This window comes from Aptenodytes forsteri, unplaced genomic scaffold, assembly GCF_000699145.1.
Source record: "Aptenodytes forsteri isolate BGI_AS27 unplaced genomic scaffold, ASM69914v1 Scaffold116, whole genome shotgun sequence".
Lineage (NCBI taxonomy): Eukaryota > Metazoa > Chordata > Aves > Sphenisciformes > Spheniscidae > Aptenodytes > Aptenodytes forsteri.
In genome coordinates this window covers 715,102-737,870 of record NW_008795491.1, presented here as the reverse complement: position 1 = coordinate 737,870, position 22,769 = coordinate 715,102, and the positions used below count along the sequence as shown (strand labels likewise).

Here is a 22,769-nt window from a genome sequence, read left to right as displayed (position 1 = left end):
TTCAGCATCTGAAAGATTATAAAGTACTATTATAATCCTCCAATCAATGTTGACAGAAAACAGTTGAAAGACTAGAGCCTAATTAATAAAATCAAACAGTACTACTGACAGGATCAAAGGTCATGTCAATATTATAAACTCTGTAATTAAGAAAATAAATTTAGACACTCATGGATCAAAACTGTGGGCTTTTTGTTTTGTTTTAAATTTTTATTGTTATTTAAAGTAAACCTTTTAAAAAGAAAACCACTGCCCAAAGTATTCAATGTCTTGCATACTGAAGTGAAAATCAGGAAAGTTAGACATGATCCTCGGAAAAGCCCATGCTTTGCTCCAGCATCCTCTGGGCTTCAGTGATGACTACCAAAAATTTTGGGTGAAGCCCGTAAGATTTAGTACTGCCTTCTTTTCCATCTATTCCCCTTTCCTCTTTCCACCTTTAGCAAAATTTGAGACAAACTGAGTGTATTGTGGTGACTGGTAAAAGGAGGTCATTGCCCAGAAAGTGACTACACAAGGTCCTTGACAGAATTGTAACAAACTCCGAACCTCTTCCTTCTGAAAGATTGTTTCATGAGAAGATCATGCCCTTTCCAAATAACCTTGCTACAGAAGGGATTTCTGTATGTATATACCCTTTTTCTAAATTTAATATGCTTTAGATCTTATATTTCTATTGTATATTTTTAAATTTTGTATAACCAGCTGATACACTTCCAAACTCCAGCATGCATTTTCTTATGTTTGCTGTGAAACAAGAAAGCTGACCTGAGGTCTCAAATGTCATTCACTAGGAACAAAGTTCTGTTTACACCATTAGCTTTCTGGACCCATTTATTTCTATTGAAACTAATATAAAACCTGCACTAAATAAAAGACATACCATGAATATTATCCACAAATTGCTGTTAGCTACCTGCTTTTTTCATACAGTGTTTCTAAAAGGCTTTTCATGCTGTGAATTTAAAGACAGCATTTAAGATGTCATTATGGCATGTCTTTATATACAGCTACCATTAAGGTCTTTATAATGGATTTAGAAGTGATGAACATAGAAGGTGCATGTGTCTCAGTCAGACGTGACATTAACATTTTTATGGCAGATGCACTGGCACAATTTCAATCAACATCACAGGATAATTTTGCTGTGGAAAATGCTACAGGTAATTTTGGTTAGTCTAAGAGGTTCTGAGAATATATTTAAAGAAATTTAAAGATCTCAATAAGCACTTTGAGAGCAGCAATACATTAATATTTATTATAACATTTACTGAGCAATGAACATGAAATCTGATCATGTACAAGACATTAATATACAACGAACAAAAAATTATCAATCAGCATGTCTCAATCAGAATCAAGAGGCTGGTTTAATCTATAACAACTTCTATTTAGGTGCTTTTAAACACTTACAATGCAGTCTGTAAGACACATACATAGCACAATTTTAACTTTTATTCACCATTTATTATTCGTTGTGAATGGATCATAAAACTTATGATAGGACTCAAGACCTGTGTTTACATTCTGACCTGGGCTGTTTTTCTTCATCAGGTCCCTGGACATCTGCAGGGCTCTCCTGATCCGGCTGGGCTGTACACATGTGCAAAGGTCACCACTAACAGACCACAGCTAAAGATGTAGTTAGAAAGGAGTTCAGCTTCCAAAGCTTTAACCTAAACCACGAAACCATCTATGAAACACATTGTTAGTGACAAGCTGGAAGATATTCAGTGAAATTTTAAAAAGTAACGGTGAAAATGAATGGCAAAAGACTATGGCAAATAGCCTGGCCCCAAGTTAATCAGACAATAGAGATGCACAGCCAGGATGCAAGATGAAGTAATTGTGTGGTGTGATGGTAAGAGTGACAGCCAGACTCATTATACAGAACTGGCTTTGTTCCCCTGGGATCCACTAACTCTGGGATAGTCTTTCCATATGGCAAAAACTCCACTCCTCAGTAAGAAAAAACAGGATCACGCCCTGAGCTGTGCTAATGTTCCATGTATCCTTCCCCAGCCAATGTCCCTACGAGTCACCAGGGCCAAGAGGCACCACGCAAATTCTTTATTAAAATGGGAATGACAGGTTTTGGGTTACCTAAATCACCAACCCCACTTGGTAACACAAAACAACATGTGTTCAAGCCTAGGAAACATACTATTTCTTCTGATAAAGAATCTTACTACTAAGCCTTTCTGCAGTGTGCAGCAGCCTGAGAAATTACTTAATGGTTGAACACAGCTTGGACTGGCAACGCTTCATGCAATTCCTCTACCCCTCCATCAACATGCAGTGATTCTAAAAAAAAAGATAGGGATATCTATATAAAGGGATAATTTATGGTTGTATAATATTTTATGCAAGCTCAATATATATATGGAAGAAGAAAATACTTTTCTATATTTAATGTATTTCGTAATTTCATTACACTGGGAAATTCTCATGCACCTTTACCACCAAAAATTCATTTAAATTATTAAGGCCCTGTGGAGATTCATACACTTCCTGACATTCCTCCAAAACAACAATCACTGTAATGGTTACGGTGTTTTCATTATAAAAAGTAATACAGGCTCCTTGTAACTAAAGAAAGCTTAGAGAAAATGGGATTTAAATACATAGGGTGTAAATACACACTCCTTTCCCCACCACAACACAGCTCAAGCCTAGGCTACAGACACTGAGTTTATCAGAATAGCACTCCTGAAGATCACTGAAGCATAGGGGCCAAAAAAACCTCCTTTACACAGGGAAAAAACACAAATATGTGTGCAGATCATTCAATGTCAGTGCAAAGAAATGCATGGAAATTAATTATTTCATCTATTCTATTCTATCTGCAAGAAAAAGTAACTTTGATCATCTGAAATAAAAGAGGTGGGGTAAAGGCAGCATGGCAACATTGATCTTACGAGAGAACTGTGAAGGCATCCAAAAATGAATTCAGCAAATGGCAATGGCAGATTAAAAACTTTTGCTTAACTAGTGGTTCTAAAAACTGCTCACACACTTTTAAAGAAACAGGAATAAACTCCGTATACACTGCTTGAAATTAAGACAAAAAATCACTATGCTAGAACCAGCAGACAATTTAACAGACTCATTTAGACTGAAAAGAGTTTTTCCTCTGGCACCGTGTGCAGGGAGAATATGAAGGGATGATCACTGTGATATAAACCACATACTAAATTCTAGTGATGAAATACTATAAAAACATGATGTCTTTAAAAAAAGAATGTTAGTGGGTTATTTCCAGCAAAATTTGCTGAAGATGTTAGAAAGTGTGCATGATTTTATGATGACGTTTCCTGAAGAACCAAGAGAAAAAAAAAGTGTTTCAGGCTACAAAGACTTACAGAATTAAGTTCACTAACAGTAAAATCAGAGTAAGTCATTAGGTTAAGTGGCTGATGTGTGGCATGACAGAAAGCTATAACAAGGTTCTATAAGCAGAAAATATTGTTTAATTTGATTTTTGACTCTTTCCAAGAAAAAAAGAAAGGTACAACAGAGAATCTTGTTATCATATTTTCTCACATTACAGGCTACATCTTACAAGTACTCCAGATATCCTAAATAGTACTATATTTGACAGTTTGATTCTTAGAAATAATAATGTTGCTATTATTTAATGCTAGAATTTTTGCCTTTAACTAATATTGTTTCTAACCATCATAATACTTGTCTAAAAAGATGTTTGAGAACCTGTAATTTTCTTTTATTGGAATGGATTAATCATTATTATACTGGTATAGCTGACTTAAAAAATAATTAAAATCACACAGAGTTCCAAATCAGACATTTAAAAAAATGTTTTCCTTCCTTGTCTGCTCAAGTTTAACCAGGGAAGTCTTCACAGTACTGCCCTCAGTCCCATGGTCGCTGGTACTGACTGTTATTTTGGCAGCATGCCTCCCAGGAAGACCAGCTCTGATTAGACCACTCGTGGAGGAGAATACTATGCAGAAGCGTAAAAATGTCAGAATAAAGTTCAAAAGCAGAGAAAGATACAGCTAATCTTTGCCCATGTATACTCTGTCGTACACAACACCCTCTTTGTTGATCAACAAAAAACACATTAAAACATCCAGGACTGGGCACAAAATACTAATGTGAATAACGGCTGTTAAGATGACGAACACTTTTATTACATATTCAGAATTGAACACTCTGGCCAGAAACCGAGCCAGAATAAACCAGAGTTGCCTCTCTGGAACTTAATGGAACTATAATGAATTACACCAATTGAGAATTCAGAGTATTATTCTGGGATAGCTTGCTGGTGAAATACACAAAACAAAGCAAAAGACTAATTGCATGCTGTGCATGAACACAGTCATTTTAAATTGTATTTCCTGAAAAGGCAGCTGAATAATATAATTACCTGAGAAACACCTGGAATCCTTCTTGACCATTTTTTCTCTAGTAAAAGCTGTACATAGTAATTTTGTACTTTTTTTTTAAATTATACAAAAGGGTTTACAGTCGATTCCTCTTTTCTTTCCCCACAAGCTCTGAATTAGCAAGGAAAAAAGCATCACCATGACTGTTCTGTAAAACATTCAGTTTTAACTCATTAAGACACCGTACCTATCCCAGAACATGACATTCCGTTTGATACAATAAATCTTTCCCAACCTTGGAAAAGTCAAACAGAGTTGTGTGGCCAGACCGCTTTGAGGAGGACATTCCCAGATGCTACGACGGGCTCCAAGCCCATGCAGCTAGCTGCTCCCCGGATTGCTGTTAGCCTGCACGGTCGCGTACCAAGGCAGCCATTTCGGAGCCTCTTGTTTTGGTGGCATAAAAAGGGAAATGCTATGTACCTTCATGATTTAGTCTCAGTAGTCTTTGCTACAAAACCACCTGTTATTCTTGCTAAAACTATTTTTACTAATAACAAGAATTGTGTTGATCTTGTTATCCAAAGATATCTAAGGAAAATAAAGCCACCCCCTCTTTACCAGAAACTGCGTTCAGAATCTTTCCTACCATAAATCACCGCATGAGTTCAGCGGTTCAAAGTGCTGCTTTCTCCCAGACAAGTATTTTAAAGTCCTCAGATTCATGTGCAACAAGGGGATGATTTATTCCGAAATGCAGCCTTGAATTAAAGTGTCAGTGTATTTCTGAATGGCAACAGCAGCAGCATGGATCCAGCCTGAGTAATCAGGAGACACAGGCAGTTCAACTCTGAGACACCAGACTGCTGGAAGGAAGGGTTTGTTTTTTGTTTTGCCTTCTAGTTTCCTACCCCAGACACAGGATACAGATATATGGCACAGGTCAGGGTTAATACACTGTCACCGAGATAAGGGTCAAGACTGGCTGAACCAATGGCTACTGTTAACAAATCTGATTTCACTTTTCTCCCGTACTAGAGTATTTTAGCAAGCCACACTAAAGAGTGGGGGATGAAGCGGGAAATAGCTTACACTCACCTAAAAGCAGTACTGCTTTTTCCTAATATCCCATTTTGTAAAAAAAAAAATAAAATGAAAATGCAACTTGATCTGTCCTTTACTCCTACTACTCCATGCTGCAGAAAGATGGAGCGGCACAGAGTGAAACAGGCATGGTTCCTTCCTTCAAGCTCGTAAAAGAGCTGCAAAATCCCTAATCTGTACCCCAAATCTATTATCTTGTCTCACACCAGAAGACGGGAACTGTGGGTCCTCCCCTTGACTTGCTAAGGCATCTCCCCCAGATGGTGCAGTCTCCCTGTGCCCACTCCTTTCCTTCCAGCTGAACAGAGACTTGCTGACAGACAGTCTCCTGCCCAGGGGAAATTTACCAGTGAGTTATTTTAAGGGAACTTTGCATTGTTTATGGAGAGAAAATTCTCCTCAGTAGACCAGAGACACAACCGTACTACGGCTGTAGCTTTAGAAAGCTATTTAAAGTAATGTATTTTAGCCATAAAATATAAACATCTCCTGAAAGTGCCTGTTTATCTGGATGCTCAGTACAGCTCTTCAATGTCTATGCCACTTCAAAGAACAGAGGAACATTCACAGAGTTGGCCTTTCTCTGCACATAAAAATAACCACAATCCCCCAAACATCAGCCAAACCTCACAAGCAAGGCATACACCTGAGGGATGATATACCACCTACAATGGGATGAGTGTGTTTCTTCTACCCTTAGTTATCCTGTCTTGGGGGATAAGCAGGGAAGAAATAAATTAGCTCGTCTCCTTAGCTCTCCAAACTTCATGACTACCTCCTCAAAGGTCCAGCATGAGGTGGACAAGACTCTCCTCTCAGGATGCAGTGGGAATGATGCTTGTTCCCAAAGTAACATATGATTTTCTGCCTATTATTTTCCTAGATTATCAAAATTTATTTATGCTACAAAGATAATCAGGAAGTTCTCAGACATTTAAACAGCTTTTTGATGTTCACATGCCTAGAAAGAAGCCTTTTTTTTCCACTAGGCCGTTCCTGAACCAAGGGTTGTAACAGAGTAAAGAATAAACCATCAGTAAGCAGTTAAATAGCCTAGAAAGTAATATAATTCACTCACACAAGCACACAAACGAAAGGCCAATCACAGTTTTGACCTTGCTGATGCTTTGTGAAAATGACTGACATCAATCTCATGGTCCAAATATCTCAACGATAGCTTGAAAGCACTCATAGCCCTTAAAAATGCTCCAGTGAGAATCTTCTAATCCTTGCCCTGTTTCACAGGCAAGAGACCCCTGACACGATAGGACTCATGATAGAGATCTGATTTTACCCTTGGTCTGATGTAGTCAATGTCATCAGCCTGCAATAATTGGGGTCAGCTGCTCAGTGTAATGGTTAGCTGTGCAAAAACTTTCATTTCTTTCTCAAAAAAATCAGTTTAGATGCAGGCACGTGGTAAATTGAAGATCACATTTCCATCATTTACAACCCACCTCCATCTCTGATCACAGGGAAAAGACAGATGTATTCATGTCACAAGCTCCAAAAATCTTTTTCAAGTCCTTGGTGGCCAGAAGCACTTTTTACATCTCCCTTAAAGCTATAAGCCTCAACTGTTTCTTGGAAAGATAAACCAGAAATTCCAGAAAGAAAACAGCTCTCTGTTCCCCACTTTGATGAAAAGATAAAACATGCTCGTATGAGAAGCTTCATCTGCAAAAGCTAAGTGCACAATAGGAGCTTATCCCTCCTGGGCACCGGGAGAGGATGTATATTTAATTTTCTTCTCTATCTTGATGGAAAACTTGTGCTTGTTTAGTGATTTGTTAATATTCTCAGAGCTTACAAACACTTGACAAAACATGTTCCTAAACTTCACTGGATAATGATATGGTTTTAAACATGTGGGGACATAAAAACCAACAAAGTAAAATAAAAATAGGGCACATCATTTGAAAATTAATGACAGCATAGTGTAGTGATTGAAAATTCATTTAATCTAAAGGTCCATCTGCATTTTACATCTACCCCAAAATTCCCAAGTTTCTCATCTTCTCTATAATTCAACATTAGAAGTGGAACTGCTCTGTCACTGTGTCAGTTCAGCTTTCTACACAGGCTCAAAGTCTTACCTATCAAACAGTCCAATATAAAAGCAACTGTAGCTATATTTGTCCAAAGTGATTGTATTTCAACAGCCATAATTACCAAAAAGCTAAGCAGACGTTTGCCTAACTTACCATCACCCTTCCCCTGCCATTAAATCAGCAGCCAAAGGCGTTCAATTAGATCAGCAGTAAAGTCACTTCTGTTCCCGTGCCATTTGCTCAAAAATTGACCATTCATACTTTCTTCTTCTTCCTCCTCTATTTACCCCCAAATCTTTTTACTTTCTTGCATGCAGGATACCCTTCAGTGGTGTTCCTCCTCTGCTTGTGAGGCATGTGTTGTATCTCCTTTGACCCCCGTGGCTGTGTACCTGCATTGCTTTGCAGTAAGCCAACTGGCCACTTCAGCAATATTCCTGAAAATCCACCACTTAGTTCTTATGTGCTACTCTAACACACTGAAGACAAGAGTTTTAACTAATATAAATCAGTAATAAACTGCATTGCTTTGCAGTAAGCCAACTGGCCACTTCAGCAATATTCCTGAAAATCCACCACTTAGTTCTTATGTGCTACTCTAACACACTGAAGACAAGAGTTTTAACTAATATAAATCAGTAATAAATATTGAAAAGACGTGTAGATGTGGCATTTAGGGACATGGTTTAGTGGTATTTGAATAAGCTGTGGATGAGGATTCATCTTTGGATACAGATGAGAGCTGATGCCAAGCAATTAATGTAAGTGACATTTCACAGCAAATGGAGAGGCAGGTGATTTTTGTCAAACGAAAGCCCTTGTACTAAGCTTTGTTTAGCACTAGGACAAAACATAAAATGAACTGTTATATGCTGTGTTGCAATTACATGCCAAGAAAAGCAGCCAGGTATAAACCATGGGCATTGGAGACCTACACATAATTCTATTTTGCGGATTTTGAGGGTTTTTTTTTTAAAAATTGGCCAAGAAAATTATTTACTACCAAGTATCCTGTTCATATTGTACATCCATTTTCCTTCCTGTATCAATATGGTGTTTCTGCAAATCCCAACAAAAAACGCTGCAAACCTTTCACATTTAGAAAGCAGGAGTCATTGGAAGCTCAGAACAAAGTATCTTAATTAACAAAGGACATCCTGTGGTTCACAAAACGCAACTCTTTGGAAAAAGAGATTTCCATGAGATTTTTCCAAGGTTGCCTGTGGGATTCTCCACTTTGAATGCTCCTTCTTACTGCACACAATCTAGCAGTTAGATTCTCTGTCATATAATGCTACGTATGCTGTTTCAAATACGATGGCATACATTTTGCTATCTGCTTCATTTACATTCCCCTTAGCATACACTGATCAATGATGCAAGAAGCCAGTGTCTCACTTCTCAGAAACGTGTCCCAAATCTTCTCCCTTTTGCTGAGACATATTCCTTCCATGTCTCCTGGGCCATGGGGCAACTTCAAGGAAGTGACTAAGTGTTTTTATAATGTGCTTTCTCTCTTCACCTCTTAAAGAAAAAAGACAGAGCAGCGAAGATTTCACCTTCATCAAAATTCTGAAAGCCTTGTTTGAATTTAAAGATTGCATATAAAATGTTTTGATGCTTTCAGGAGTGATGAGCTACTAGTGAACCATATAGTTAATGATACTGTTCCTAAAACAGACCAAGTTTTATGTGTAACTAAAGAAGTTAATATTTGGTGAGGTGTAATGAAGTAAATTACTTTCAAGTAGGGAACAGACAACAGCTTTATTCTGCATTTAAGTTTTTGCATATTTTCTTTTAAATTACTTTAATGTCTTCAGCAAATGAGCTGCATTCACAAAACACGGAAATGGTAGAACAAAATTAAAATAACCTTAAGCAACTGAGAGCACAGGAATGCCAACATCACCCTTACGCAAGAACTCCTGGCGGTTACACACAGGTTAACCCCTTTGTTTCACATCATGTTTCTCAGCTCCTACTCCAAAGCCTTCCGATCGCCTGCCTCATATGTTTCCCAGGAAAGGTCTTAAGGAAATTGCTGGCAATCAGATACTCATGACCTGACCCTTCTCTCCCAGGAAATATAAGTAATGAGTATCCTTGTGAGAATTCAACTCATGGCTACAGATTAAAGAGCTATTTTTTCCTGACTGAGACAACAGCTCACAGTATGGCTGGTCCCAAACAAGCACTGCTTTTGCCTTATTGAATTGGAGACAGTTGCAGTCTGCAGGATCAGCAGATGGAAATCTAGGGAGACCACTGTATAAACAGAAACAATAGTTTAGCCAGCTAAACAGACCTGGAAGATCCAAAGTCTCAGCTGCTGGAGCAAAGCTGAGCTTAGCAGCCAAAGCAGTGCTGGAAGGTGTTCTCCTACAAGTTGAGTTTATTTCTCCATTTGAAACAAATAGGTTCCTTACAGAGACAAAAATTAATTCACTGCCGTGAATGGGTTAACTAATGACAAGGCTGTAGGCTGTAGGCAAAAGAAGGGTGAATGGTGAGAGGAGGATGAGGAAAACAAATGAATGTGGTGGCAGGTATAAAAATTACACAAAATGCTTCTCTGATTTGCAAAAAGGTGGTGATGGTGAATACAAATCGGTATTTTACTGTCAAAAGCCTAAGTAACAGGGATTTGTGCAGTATCAGCAGTATTCTCTAGTAATCTAGAGACCTCAGATCTGAGTAGGAAAAGTTACACCAACATAAAACACTGGTGTTAAATGCAGCTTTATATTAAGTTTAGTCTCTCACTGTTTTCCTGCATTCTACATTTTTCCCACCCAGTTCCTCCTTCCCAACTCGCATTCACTGTTCTTCCCGCTCAGGCCATACTGTTTTCTGAAGATGGCCAAAACTGAACACAACGGTCTGCTCTGCAGGAGTCTGAGCATAAGAGATTCGAGATTTTTGGTCTTGCTTGAATTGGTTGCGTGCAATAACTTTCCAAGCTATTGACTGATTAATTAATGAAATCATGGAAGTTACTTTGGTCATTCTTGAAACTTGAGATTATTATGTATCAGCACAGTTACCACTGAGGTGCTTATTCACTTTTGTGCTAAGCAAGTTTAATATTTTTACTAAATAAAAAACAAACTCTCCTCTCAAACTGAACAAAGGAATGCCCTGGCAGTAAAGTGGGAGGCATTTGAAATTGACATAGTAAACTGGTTTTCTGCTGTGGACATCAATACTGCAGACTAATTTGTTTTGGTTGTGTTTTTCAAACAATTGAGGCAGTTATTTGGTTAAGAGAGGCTAAGAAATAATTATTGAGAATGATTGGCAACTTTAAGCTTTTATTATATTATTAATATATTCCAAAATACAAGTACATATCAACATATGCTAATGTACCTTTTTTCATTTTAATTATGCTAGTTTTGGACACAATTGATATCTACATAAAGGGCTAAGTCCTATATTTTAATCCACATTACTTAAAAAAAGACAGTTAAAAATGGGCACCCATTTTAATTTATATTTGATATCCAAATGTATGCACAAATTTCTAGAACAATGGGTACCAAGAGCTCACTGAGCATCCAAATTTTGTTTCTATGAAAAGAGTGATAGTGTGTCTTTTTACATGCTGACAGAATTGGTAATGAGTTATAAATGAGTTACTAATGACATTTTTATAAGCTACATGGGAAGAAAAGGTTAGCAGCTTGACTACAGGGATCCCTTCTTGGGAAAGGTGAATTACTAGGTTTAAATTTGAGAAGAATACAAAAGAAGGCCCAGTGATTTCAGTATGATGATTAGTCCCAGGTGATCAAGATCCCACCTACTAACTGCTGTCTCACAGGAATATGAGAAAAGCTGTCACTAGGTAAAGACTTGTGAACTGGGGATGGAAAGCGCAGAAAGACTAATCCATCTCTGATCATGCTTTTATTTAAATCTGCCCTTTTGAAAGAAAAGTTAGATCTTTAGCTTCTAAGACAGAGGAGTCATATTCAGGATGCACAGACCCATATCATCTTTTTATCTGAACACATAGCTTTCAGATACAGAATTAATCTAACTACAGTAAAAACGATCCTGTTTTAGAACATATCCTGCAAAATACTAGAGAGTGGGTTTTGCACCTGTCTTCCTTTATATATGTAAAGCTCTGAACCTCATGAATTGCCATTTTGCTCTTTACAGAGGGTTAGCAGTTGTCATGTTATATGTGTCATACCAGAGTAAAATAAATCAAACATATGAATGACTATGTAAATAAAATGAGGCATTTGTAAGCATGAGGAAATACATTCTCTCTCTGTTTCAGATATGTTGGGTTCTAGTCTCCAGTCAATTAAAAAAAGCAGAAGACAGAGTTTAAAATACATTTGATTTGGCATTATATCTTTTGTTCCCTTTAATTTATACAGTAAGTAAAAAAACTAATAAGATGCTGCTGACAGCTCCAGTTTTGAAAATCTCTCTCCTCCATCAGGTCACATGTGAGTAAGCTGTCTTTCAGAGTGTGTAACTTAACGTTTGATCTCTTTGAATGCAGGCTTTGTAATTGACAGCTTCTTTATGAGATCATTTGGCCTGTTGTATGTAAAGGAGCACAAATCAACAAGCACAGGTTAATCTTTAGAAACAAGCAGAATATAGCGAAAAACAGAGTAATATTTACAGACATAATTTGCCTATTGTCTCTGAATTATTTTAAAGCCATTTTTTCCCTTCTAAGTTTTACAAATGCCTAATATTCTACATGAAACTTCTGTATGCGGTATATGTAGTGTTATGCAGATTGAGGAAAAGGGTCCTGGAGGAGAGCCTTTCATCCTAAAGATGAAAAGGAACTTCTCAGCTTTCCAGTACAATGCTCAACAAAAACCTGCTTTCCAAGAAATCTGGCATCATGCCAAATGATTTCTGTGGAATTTGTGTATCAGTTAGAGCTATCAGTTAGGGTTTTTATTAATTAAAGCAGCTTTTTTCTAATACAATTTTATCACCTCACCCTCAGTATCTTTTAGATTGATCTACGTGCTATTTTAAGAATAAAAGCTAAACAACAAATAGGAAAGTGATTTTATGACAGCACCTATTACTTGAGATGGACATAAATAACAAAAATATCCAGTAAAATAAGCAGGATAGAAGAGGAGAGAAGGAAGAAAGAAGTAAAAATAACCCCAAAAACCCAAACACAAAAAGTTTAGGGGAGTATTACATTCATGACTTTTAGCTCACGGAGCAAAGGGATTTCCTTCTTCTCAATCAAAGGCTTTTTAAAGGATTAAAAGAAAATAAAATCCTTTTTTATTCTTATTTTATGTAGTATGAAGATTTTGACGTTTCTTTAGATGTAAACTATGTTTCCAATCAAGTATTCACTGGGTTTGAAGAAACAAAAAAGGGCTACAGGAAGCAAACCCAAACGGGGAAACCAACTCTTAAATCTAGCAAAGACCTACCAGTCTCACAGTGTGAAGTTTAGTTGAGAAAATTTGAAGTTAAAAACAAGGATGCATGTCTAACCTGGAAAAGTAATAAATCAAGGAAACAGCCATAGGTTATAGTGCAATCTTCAGCGACCCAGCTTTTAATCAAGATAGGCTGTTTGCTGGAATGAGACATTGTAATACAGTTGGGAAGTAATTAAGATAATTATTACAGTGAATGTTACACAGGTGGCCAGAGGAAATGCCCTTCCAGCATTTTGTCAGAGAGAAAGCAACATTCAAAATTCAGAAATGGAAGCTTGTTACTGTGCAAAAAAAAAATCAGTGTGGGTAAACAGCAGTGGAAACTTTTGATTACTTGAGTCACTACCACCCATGACAAAACACACATGAAACATGAAGTTTAAGAAGACAACCTACAAAATATTCACCTTAAAGTGAGAAGAGCTGTTATAAAATGTGCAACAGCCACAGGTTTCAACTCCTGCCAGCAAACTTAGCTTGAATGTGCTGCTCACTGAACACAAGACTCTGATCTGCAAGAATCTGCAGTATCCGGGCTTTGTTGGTTGCCACTGATATGCAGCCTATTCAATAGCTGAAGATAAGGGCTTTTATCCTAATGTTCAGGATTATAGAAACTTGCTATCAGTACCCCTGCAGGAACCATTTTTCTCAAGAACCAATACTTCTCTTTGATGAAAGGATACTTCTCCAAGAGCTGATACTGCTAAACCCAAGATCAACTCTTCTAAAGTACACATCCATATTTCCAAGAGGGAAGGGAATACAAATGCCTTGTGTTATTTGCATGTGAATCATCTTATTTGTTTTCAGTATACCATGAAGTATACTTAAATATTTTTGATGCTTTTTCTTCCTCTCTGAATTACATGTCTATATAAAATCAACCAGGCACCAAAAGCAAATACCTAGCTCTGTAAACGTGCACAAGAAAACCATCATAATAAATGTTGTGAACTGAACACAAAATAAAAAATTCCCATTAAATTAGGCTTGATCATTATTTACACTAAAAGCAATTAAACCGTAACACTCAGGGGGAAGGGCGAAAAAAGAAGGGGGGAAGGGCGAAAAAAGAAGGGGGGAAGGGCGAAAAAAGAAGGGGGGAAGGGCGAAAAAAGAAGGGGGGAAGGGCGAAAAAAGAAGGGGGGAAGGGCGAAAAAAGAAGGGGGAAGGGCGAAAAAAGAAGGGGGGAAGGGCAAAAAAAGAAGGGGGGAAGGGCAAAAAAAGAACAAGGGCAAAAAAAGAACAAGGGAAAAAGGGGGGAAAAAAAAAGTTGTCTGGCTCAGTTTTACCTTTCCAAAATAACCCCCAGGAAAAATAGACCTCTGACTGTACCTTCCGGTGAACCAATTTATGACCTGCAACTCAAAGAATTGTTTAGAGCAGGCATGTGGCATGAAGTTCATAATGAAACTGTGTGATAGAGCAGTTTTATTGGCAGGTTTGCACAGATGAAAATAAAGCACTGTTGTCACATTGCATTCGGTAACTTCTATGGTCCATAATACATGTATTGAAGCATATTTTGGTACAAGAAGAATAATTATTGCTAGTTCTTTTAATTACAGCAGATCCCAAAAGGACCATTATGCTGGATACTAAATAAATACCCACAGAGTCTGTGACTTAAAAGCACGAGAGCAAACAGAAGTGTTAGAATGGGGATTACCCCAGGCAGGTTATTGATGACTGGCAGAAGTTTCCTATTTACCTGATAAGCAGTTGTTCTTTAACTATTTATTGAAGGAGGATGAAACAGAGCAGGGCTGTTCGTGGCACCGCTCCAGCACCACTAATGCTATAGTTTCACAACTGATGAATTACATTCTCAACTCAACGGGTGTTGAAATAGGTCTTCTGTAGTTCATGAAGAAGAGAAAACAAAGAAAGGGTCCTGAATTAGTGCTGTCTTGTAGATGGTCAAGTTACAGGATTTTGTAAAGGAAACAAGTATCAGAATGTGCACGCTCAGTGCAAAAGTGCTTTGACTCACAGAATTTATGTCCAGCTCTGCTCTAATTACAGCCTGTTGGGTACACGTCAAATTGGTGTGAAATACGAGCAAGAACAGAAGGAGGCTCTACATTTCCTTTATGTGTCCCACAGGAACATGTTGGTACTCTACATAAATACAATGAGGATTTGTTATCTCTGCCTAATGCTGCTTAATACTTTCAGGCTCTCAAGCTGTAGCAAAGTACAACACATTTTGAAGAGAAGTAGAGGGAACATTAGAACTCCAGCAAGCCAGGGTACAAACATATAGACAGTTTTCTTCCTTAGGGGGAAAACCTGTTTATTCATGGAAGAAGATAAAATTTACAAAGGTACTGCTTCATTAGTGGATTTGATTTTGATTTTTTTTTCTTTTGAATGACTGGAACTTTATGTTATTTGTTCCTCTTTGCATGGATATATTAACAGCCCCCTCTCCCCCCCAAAAAAAAAGAAATAATTCCACCTCTGTTTGAAACGTACATTGCTGAACTGTTTAAACGAGCTTTGTTTTTAAGTGGAGGGAAAAAAAAACCAGTATTCATGGAACTGCATTAAGATTGGACTTTCTAGCTTGCACTGGAAACTATTCTAAAATCAGAGTCTTACAATTTAACTTAAATCTGATAAAGACAGTTGATTTGATGATTTAAGCAGAGCTTTTAATTACACTTCAAAAAATTCTACAGCTCACCAAGGAAATAAAGTTCCTTCACATGTAACATCTAGTAAAATGTGGATAATACACCAACAAACATTTTTTAATTTTGTATTAGTCAACGCTGTTGCACCTAACCTGCAGTGTGGTCATCAGGTACTCTACTTTTTTGATCAATCACCAAATTTAGTAATCTGCAACAGTCTTACCAAAGCATAAATCCATTATGATTATGTCACTGTTGTTATATCACCTCACTGAATAAATAATGACTCATTGAGAGGCAAGCGCATTCAACTACACCACTTTCTATACTGAAGCATGTACAATGAGAAGGTGCATGCAGACGTATAAGCAGTTTTGATAATTTTCATAGTAGTATTTTAAAGTAATACCTTATCAAACCCTCTTAATGCAAGTCATAACAGGATTTTTAAAGGGACATGAAACATACTGATATTTGTGCTGTAAATGCATTTTGACCATGGCACCTGGTATAACACAGAGGGAAAGCAGTCTGGCAACCACAAATGTTTTACAGGCATAAAACCATCAGGATATGGGAGGAAAAAAAAGGATCAATATCAAGTTTCAGAAAAAAGGTATCTACAGCTTTAAGGGAAAGGGAAATGAGATTATTCCTTGGGATGAACCATTTCCAATTACAGCTTGACAAAAAAATAGAATAATAATTTAAGCCTGAAGTCAATTAAAACGGCCAAGTTCTGAAACTCCTTAAAATAGGCTTTAAAAGAGAAGCCTTCACAGATGGAACTTTAACTGCACAGCACAGTCGGGTGCTGTTATAATAGGCTTTTTTTTTTTTTTTTTTTTAATAACTTTGATCAAAGCTTATTAACCAGCAGCATCAAGCCATCGGTGGTTTGGACTACACAAGAGAACTAATTAAATTTAAAGGGCCATAGCCTCCTGAAGGCACAACATGTAATCCCCAAGGCAGGAACTTGAATGAAGGGGATGAGAACATTTGCATAGCAAAACAGTGGAAAATGGCAAGGTGCTTGCTCTTATTTATTTTGGGCATTATAGCGAGTTTATTAGAATCAAATTCAAATCTGTCCTCATCATCAAACATGTAGAAAAGTATGAGCATTGAAAGTCTGAGGATTCACTTAATATGGAATATTTCTATACATGTGGCAAGAAACACAGAACATAAAATTTCATTTAATCCAACAGGCCAGACCGTGAGATCCTTCCTTACTCCAAGGAGCAGTAACTTCCACTGATTTCAATGTGAACTACGTTGAAGGAATTCATGGGCAAGAGAAAATAAAAAAGAAAGCAAGCTGACTGTAAATTGGTGCCCCATAGCCTTGTTTTGGGGCAGCCATGTACAATAGCATTATAGCTGAAAGTAACAATAATAAATTGTAAAATAATTTCTTCCATTGCTTATCTCCCACCTGCTATATTATCCTTCATATCTATTATAGATTTCAGTATATAACATCTTTCCCTGCAGTTTCGTCATATACCTGGGAAGAGGAATAACATTCTCTTCTCTGGTCGTCCGCCAAACACTATGAAGAGGGAAGCTATTACCCTTCATCTACCTTTCAAGCTCCTGGGAAGGAAGCAGAAAGGGAGAATGTTTATCCAATCTTTACTCCTGTTTTAAAAGCTTCCTGACATATGGACCACTAAAGTATTTTTCAGTTAATAAAAGGGTTTCATTTGTATGACAAAGACATGATCGCTAATCATGACATCAAATGATTTTTTCTTAGTCTGATAATCTTACTGTCATTTTGTCCTCTGGGAGAAGGGACTCAATAGCTAGAGTAAATAATAACAGTAAAATTTAGCACTGAGCAGAAGTAAGAGCAATCAGTAACAGCTGGGTTGCGTTCTGGATTATCCTTTATCAGAATAAGGGTTTCTGCATTCTAAAATGACAGAAGCTTCTTGCGTCAGTGTGGTGGCATCATGCTGAGTCACCAGGTCACTCTTGTGGGCTAAGAGAAATACAGACTGGCAATTTCCAACCTTTTGTTTTTTTTAAAAAACAGGACCTGTTGGCAACAGAACAGGAAAAGAACTACAGTCTTATTCCAATCAACATCTCTCTGTAATCTTTCCAAGCCTGCACCGGGTGCTTCTCATCTCTGTGTGTGTATCATTCTTTCTACTGTCACAGGACCTAGCGGTCCCAACCAAAAATGATGACCCTAAAAATGCTAGACACCAGTCAAGCTAAACAAAATATCAGATATTTGATTAAAGAGTTGAAGTGCAAGACTACATGCAACGCATGAGGTAGGAGTGAAGCAGCACATCAGCAGTCTCAAGTGTGAGGCGCCTGCAAAGTTGCTGGAACTTTGTTGAAGTACCAATAGTGAAAGTAACAACTATATCTAGTCTTGGTGGCTCAGCTAGAAACTTACCAACCCTGGAGTAAAACAAATAACAAAACAAACCAAAAGCAACCTCCCCCTACTCCCAAGAAACACTCATACCTCCCCATTCATGAAGAACTGTTTAACAGTAGGAGGATTTCCCTCCTGTCCTCCTTCCAGAGCAGAAACTCTCTCAAATAAGAGCTCACAAGCATTTACAGGGACCTGGCACATCATATATAGCTGCTGCTTAAGAATTTATTAAAATGCAGTGAAAGTGGGAGTTGTGTGCCTTTTTCAATCTCACATTCACAATCCTAACCAATATGTCAAATAAATTTCCCCCACGCTCATGGCATGATGGGCAAAGCTGTTGTGTTGAAAGACATACAGTATAATTTCTAAAAGTTGTACTATTTCTAAAAGTTGTACTTCACATACACATGAGTTGTTTTCCTGAGTGCTTTACCCTAAAATACCTACTAATTCAATTTTAATCTGTTCTTTTACAATACAAAGCATTAATTACATCAGTGTGTAGATTAGAGATAAAAACTACCATGTTTCAGTTGATTTTGGCTTTAAGCTATGAAGTAGAAACTGCTGTCAAAAAGCAAACCATAAATCATATCTACAAATCGTACTGTAAGTGCCAAATAACTAAATCTTTAGGTAAACTTTTAGGTTACAGGTTAACTGCTATTGCAGGGAAAAGGCCTCTACACAAAATTTATCTGAAGCTGAACAAATAAATGTAGCCACCTGCTGTGCAGAGGTTGAAAACCTACCTGATAGCCTTGCTGAGAATTCATGCATGAGTAAACTCATTTTTGTAGAAGACACAAGAAATGGTTTTATTCTGTGATTCATCTGCTGTTATAGAGGAAAAGCTGTCATAGTTAACAGCCTTTTGCAATGCCCAGCATAACACAGGATGTGTACTTCTTAAGTTCATGCTTATATGAACAAGATCTTGTCTTTTGATTAAATCATGCCATCGCGATTTCAGTGCTGGCAGTGATGGACAGAACCCATCATAACCCGCTCCGAACTGTTCCAACAGTTAATTATCCTGTCAGGAATAATGTGCCACTTTTGTCTTTGTCTAATGTTAAGTTCCAGTTATTCAAGTTCATTATCTGCTGGATGGAAAGACCATCTACCATCGCATCATTTTGCAATGTAGTTTCTTTTAGACCATGAAAACAATGATTGTTTAAGATCCTCCTTCACATTTCATTTAATCATTTGCTAATCCCTCCATTGTTATCACAATTTTATTGTCCTCAACTTGCTAACATTTTTCTTCAAATCCTGATATCCAAACTTGACACAGGACTGCATCAAAGGGCCAAATCATATATTGACTCAAAAGTCCCTTTTGCCCTAACATTGCAAATCTGCTTATTTATTTTCACGCTCAATGTCTTTTTTTTTTCCTTCCTTAAATAACATCATTGCTGCTTCAGAAAATTTTCTGTATGTTCTTTATTTTCCGAAGTATCCTTACACTAGACCAGTGGTTCCCTATCAGGTGAGGCAGGTAGCACTGGGAAGTTATAAACTGATAAGAGGTCAGACAGAGACCAATTGAACCAACTTGGGCTAAGACCAAACCTGTTTCCTGCAAGGCCGGGCAGGACAGTGCCACCGTGCCAGAACAGATGCAATATGCAGTAGAGTGCAAAAGTTGTCCAAGTAGCTCTTGGCTTTGCTAGATGGGTCCATGTGGGGAAGATGATGGCAACCCCGGAGGTACCCAGCTTTATGTGGCAGAAGGAGCTAGGCAAAGCAAAGCCTGAGACACTGTTGGTATTCCCAGGTGAAGCACAGGTGCCAAAGGACTGGAAATCATTGCATTACACTGTGTTAGAATGCATACTTTTTGTTTATAGTTGGTGTATCACAAAACACAAATTGGTTCATATACATTATCTTCAGTTTCGCACTCCTCAGATACAAGGACTGACAACTTTCCATTTATATTTTGATATAGACATATTACCTCATTTGAGAATCTATTCATCATGTGTTATATTAATTTCCATGTTCCAATTTCTTGATTAAAATGTGGCGCAGCATGATATCTTATGGAAGTCAGTCTATTACTTTACTAATTTTACCTTCATCAGCAAGCTGGTAATCTCATCACAGAAGACACGAGTACCTGGTTTTCAATCTCCGGTTTCTGCACCTTTACAAAGACTGGAATTAACTATTCTTACTCCTTTTCTTAATATTTTTCTTCATTGAGTCCTGTTCCAATATTTGCATCAGATCAACACCAGACTGATACACCCATAACCAAATGTGCCATTTCATTTACTTTTCCTTTTGGTAAATATTAGCAGATTTTTTCCAAATCCCCTGGAATGCCCTCAGTGCCCCGAAAATTCTAGAAACCCGCACACACACAATTATTGGTAGCTAGGAAAAATTTCCAGGCAGCTTTTTAAACTCTGCCGTTCAACATACCCTGACTGGCTAATTATAAAATGTCCAGATTTCACAGCTGCTGTTTCATGTCCCTCTTAGTTGCTAGAACAGAACTACATTATGACACAACTACACCTAGTTTTCCCCCCTAAACACAAACCAAAAGCACTTACTGAACACGGCTGCTTTTTCAATTACTACTGATTTTTTTACCATTGCACAATAACAACTGCATATATGTTCTCAACTGATTTGAAGACTGGTCGTTGGCCTTCTACCTCCTGGCCTGAGACTCTCTGCTTTTATATCATGCGGCTTCCTTCAGCCATCTCCTGCAATTCCTACTTTTCATTTATGACAACCAGCATCAGCTTCTCACTTTTTAAATTTTAGACATTCACATATACAAATGCACACTTAATATGTATATATGTGTCCATCTACACATCTGCCTTCACTTTCCTTCACAGCAGTTCTTAAATTATGATCTTCTCTCTTGATTGTGGCTTTCACCAATATCTACTAAAACATTCTCAAAAATCCTTTAATTCTCATTGACTCCTGCAACCCACACAATGACATTCCAAATCCAAAAGGCAAAGAAATGTAATGTTGGACTAAGAGATAGGAAACTACAGATAAACAGAAAAAATCCAAACATTATCTGTATTATCTTTTATGCCTTACAGTCCTTGATGCTTGATGTAGCTACGAGCTTCATTATCCTCTCATGCCACTCACCCCTGAATCACTGTCTTCTTCACAGAGACACAGCCTGCCTCAGACCTCTTTTTGCATGTGAAAATCCTAGACCACACTAAGATATTCAGCTCCTATCTGTGCTTTTCTATTGTTCATGGAAAGAGAAAGCTGTGTACACAGGAAGAGTATCAACTGACCTAAGCGATACTCATTGTGCAGGTTCAAGAATGCCATTACCTTGAAAAACTTGAGGGTGTTACCCAAAGGATTAAGTTTATAGTCTTCGTATTATTTGCAAATTTTGCAGTTGAAAGAACTCTCTAGTCATGATCAAAATCCTGAGTATTTTATCCCTCAAAGGCAACAGAAAGCACATTTTTGTTTACAACTCGAATAAAGATACATTTGCTATTTTTTTCCTATAACATTGATCAGTCCAGTCCCTCATGATTGCCTGAGTAGGGCAGTGGGGGTTTGTTTTTATTTTTAAATCCATATGTCTGTCTCAAAACTGTTACTGAGCTAATTAAGTCCTACTGAATCTAGCAAAAGAATCAACACCTTCCCTTCCCTTGCCTTTTCACTAAATGTAAAGTATTTCTCCCCACATAATCTGAACTGACCAAATACCACTTGAAAGCAAAGGTTTCTGAACTGAAGAGCATAGTACAATATGAAATAATTTCTTTCCATAATTGCAACTTTCTACATGTGTCTGAAGCTCTGTCTACTTTATATTATATTAGAAAGTCCTCCACAAACAGGCTCATATGAGTTACAAAGCTGAATACTACTGGTATCAGGGTCTTGAACACTTCTGGTTCCCAGTATGCACAGTAAATGGTTGTAATAAGTCGTTGTCTTGATTACCTTTACCTATGGTGGAAATAAAAAGCTCCAGTGAGAGAACCCATAGCAAACTTTGCAGACCTGAAGGGAAGTTTATAATAGCTATATGGCAAGTATCAATGCAGTTTTAAAACTTTGATAGCATTTGTCCTGCATATTCCTACTAGTTTGCCAAAAAATGCCAGTATTTCTATGATTCACAGTTAAATAACTTCTATTGTAGGATGGGCAATTGCTATACCCCATACACTTTAGAAGTCTCTACTCCTGGAAAAATTGGTCAAATTCAGTTTCATGAGCACCGTCATGAGGCCAAAAACTCACTGGCAAATTAAAATTAATTCTGCTATAAATACATTTTTATTCTACTTATGCACACAGGTCTTTTTATAGCCGTTAAACCTCCTCTCTTTCCCCTTTTTAACACTATTGAAACTGTCAGGAACTACATTTTACATTTTAGCAATCATTGAATACACATCATGATTCCTAGAATTTAAAATGGAATTGTTGATGGTTCAGATACTGTTAGACAGTCATTAGTTCTGCAAAGTATGTAATTTGTCATATCAGAAGAAATGACAGTACCTTCACTTGTGCAACATGCTTTTAAACTTCCTCTCTCTAATTTGAAAATGCCAGTATTATACTCTGCTTCAAGAAAGATATTTTTAAGGCTTGCAGGTTGGCTTGTCACAGAGCAACTTGTCAGGTAGTATTTTGTCTTCATTAAGGTTTATTCACATAAAATGATTGGCCTGTCCGTGATATTCCCAAAGACAATACATTCTGTCTTACCTGATGGTAAT

The 22,769-nt window shown here is 37.4% G+C and overlaps 1 protein-coding gene across 1 annotated transcript in view; it reads right to left on the bottom strand.

Annotated features, from left to right (window-relative positions):
- The window catches only part of XRCC4 (X-ray repair cross complementing 4), a 175,295-nt gene that overhangs the window by 74,565 nt on the left and 77,961 nt on the right, over nt 1–22,769 (bottom strand). The window lies entirely within an intron of this gene.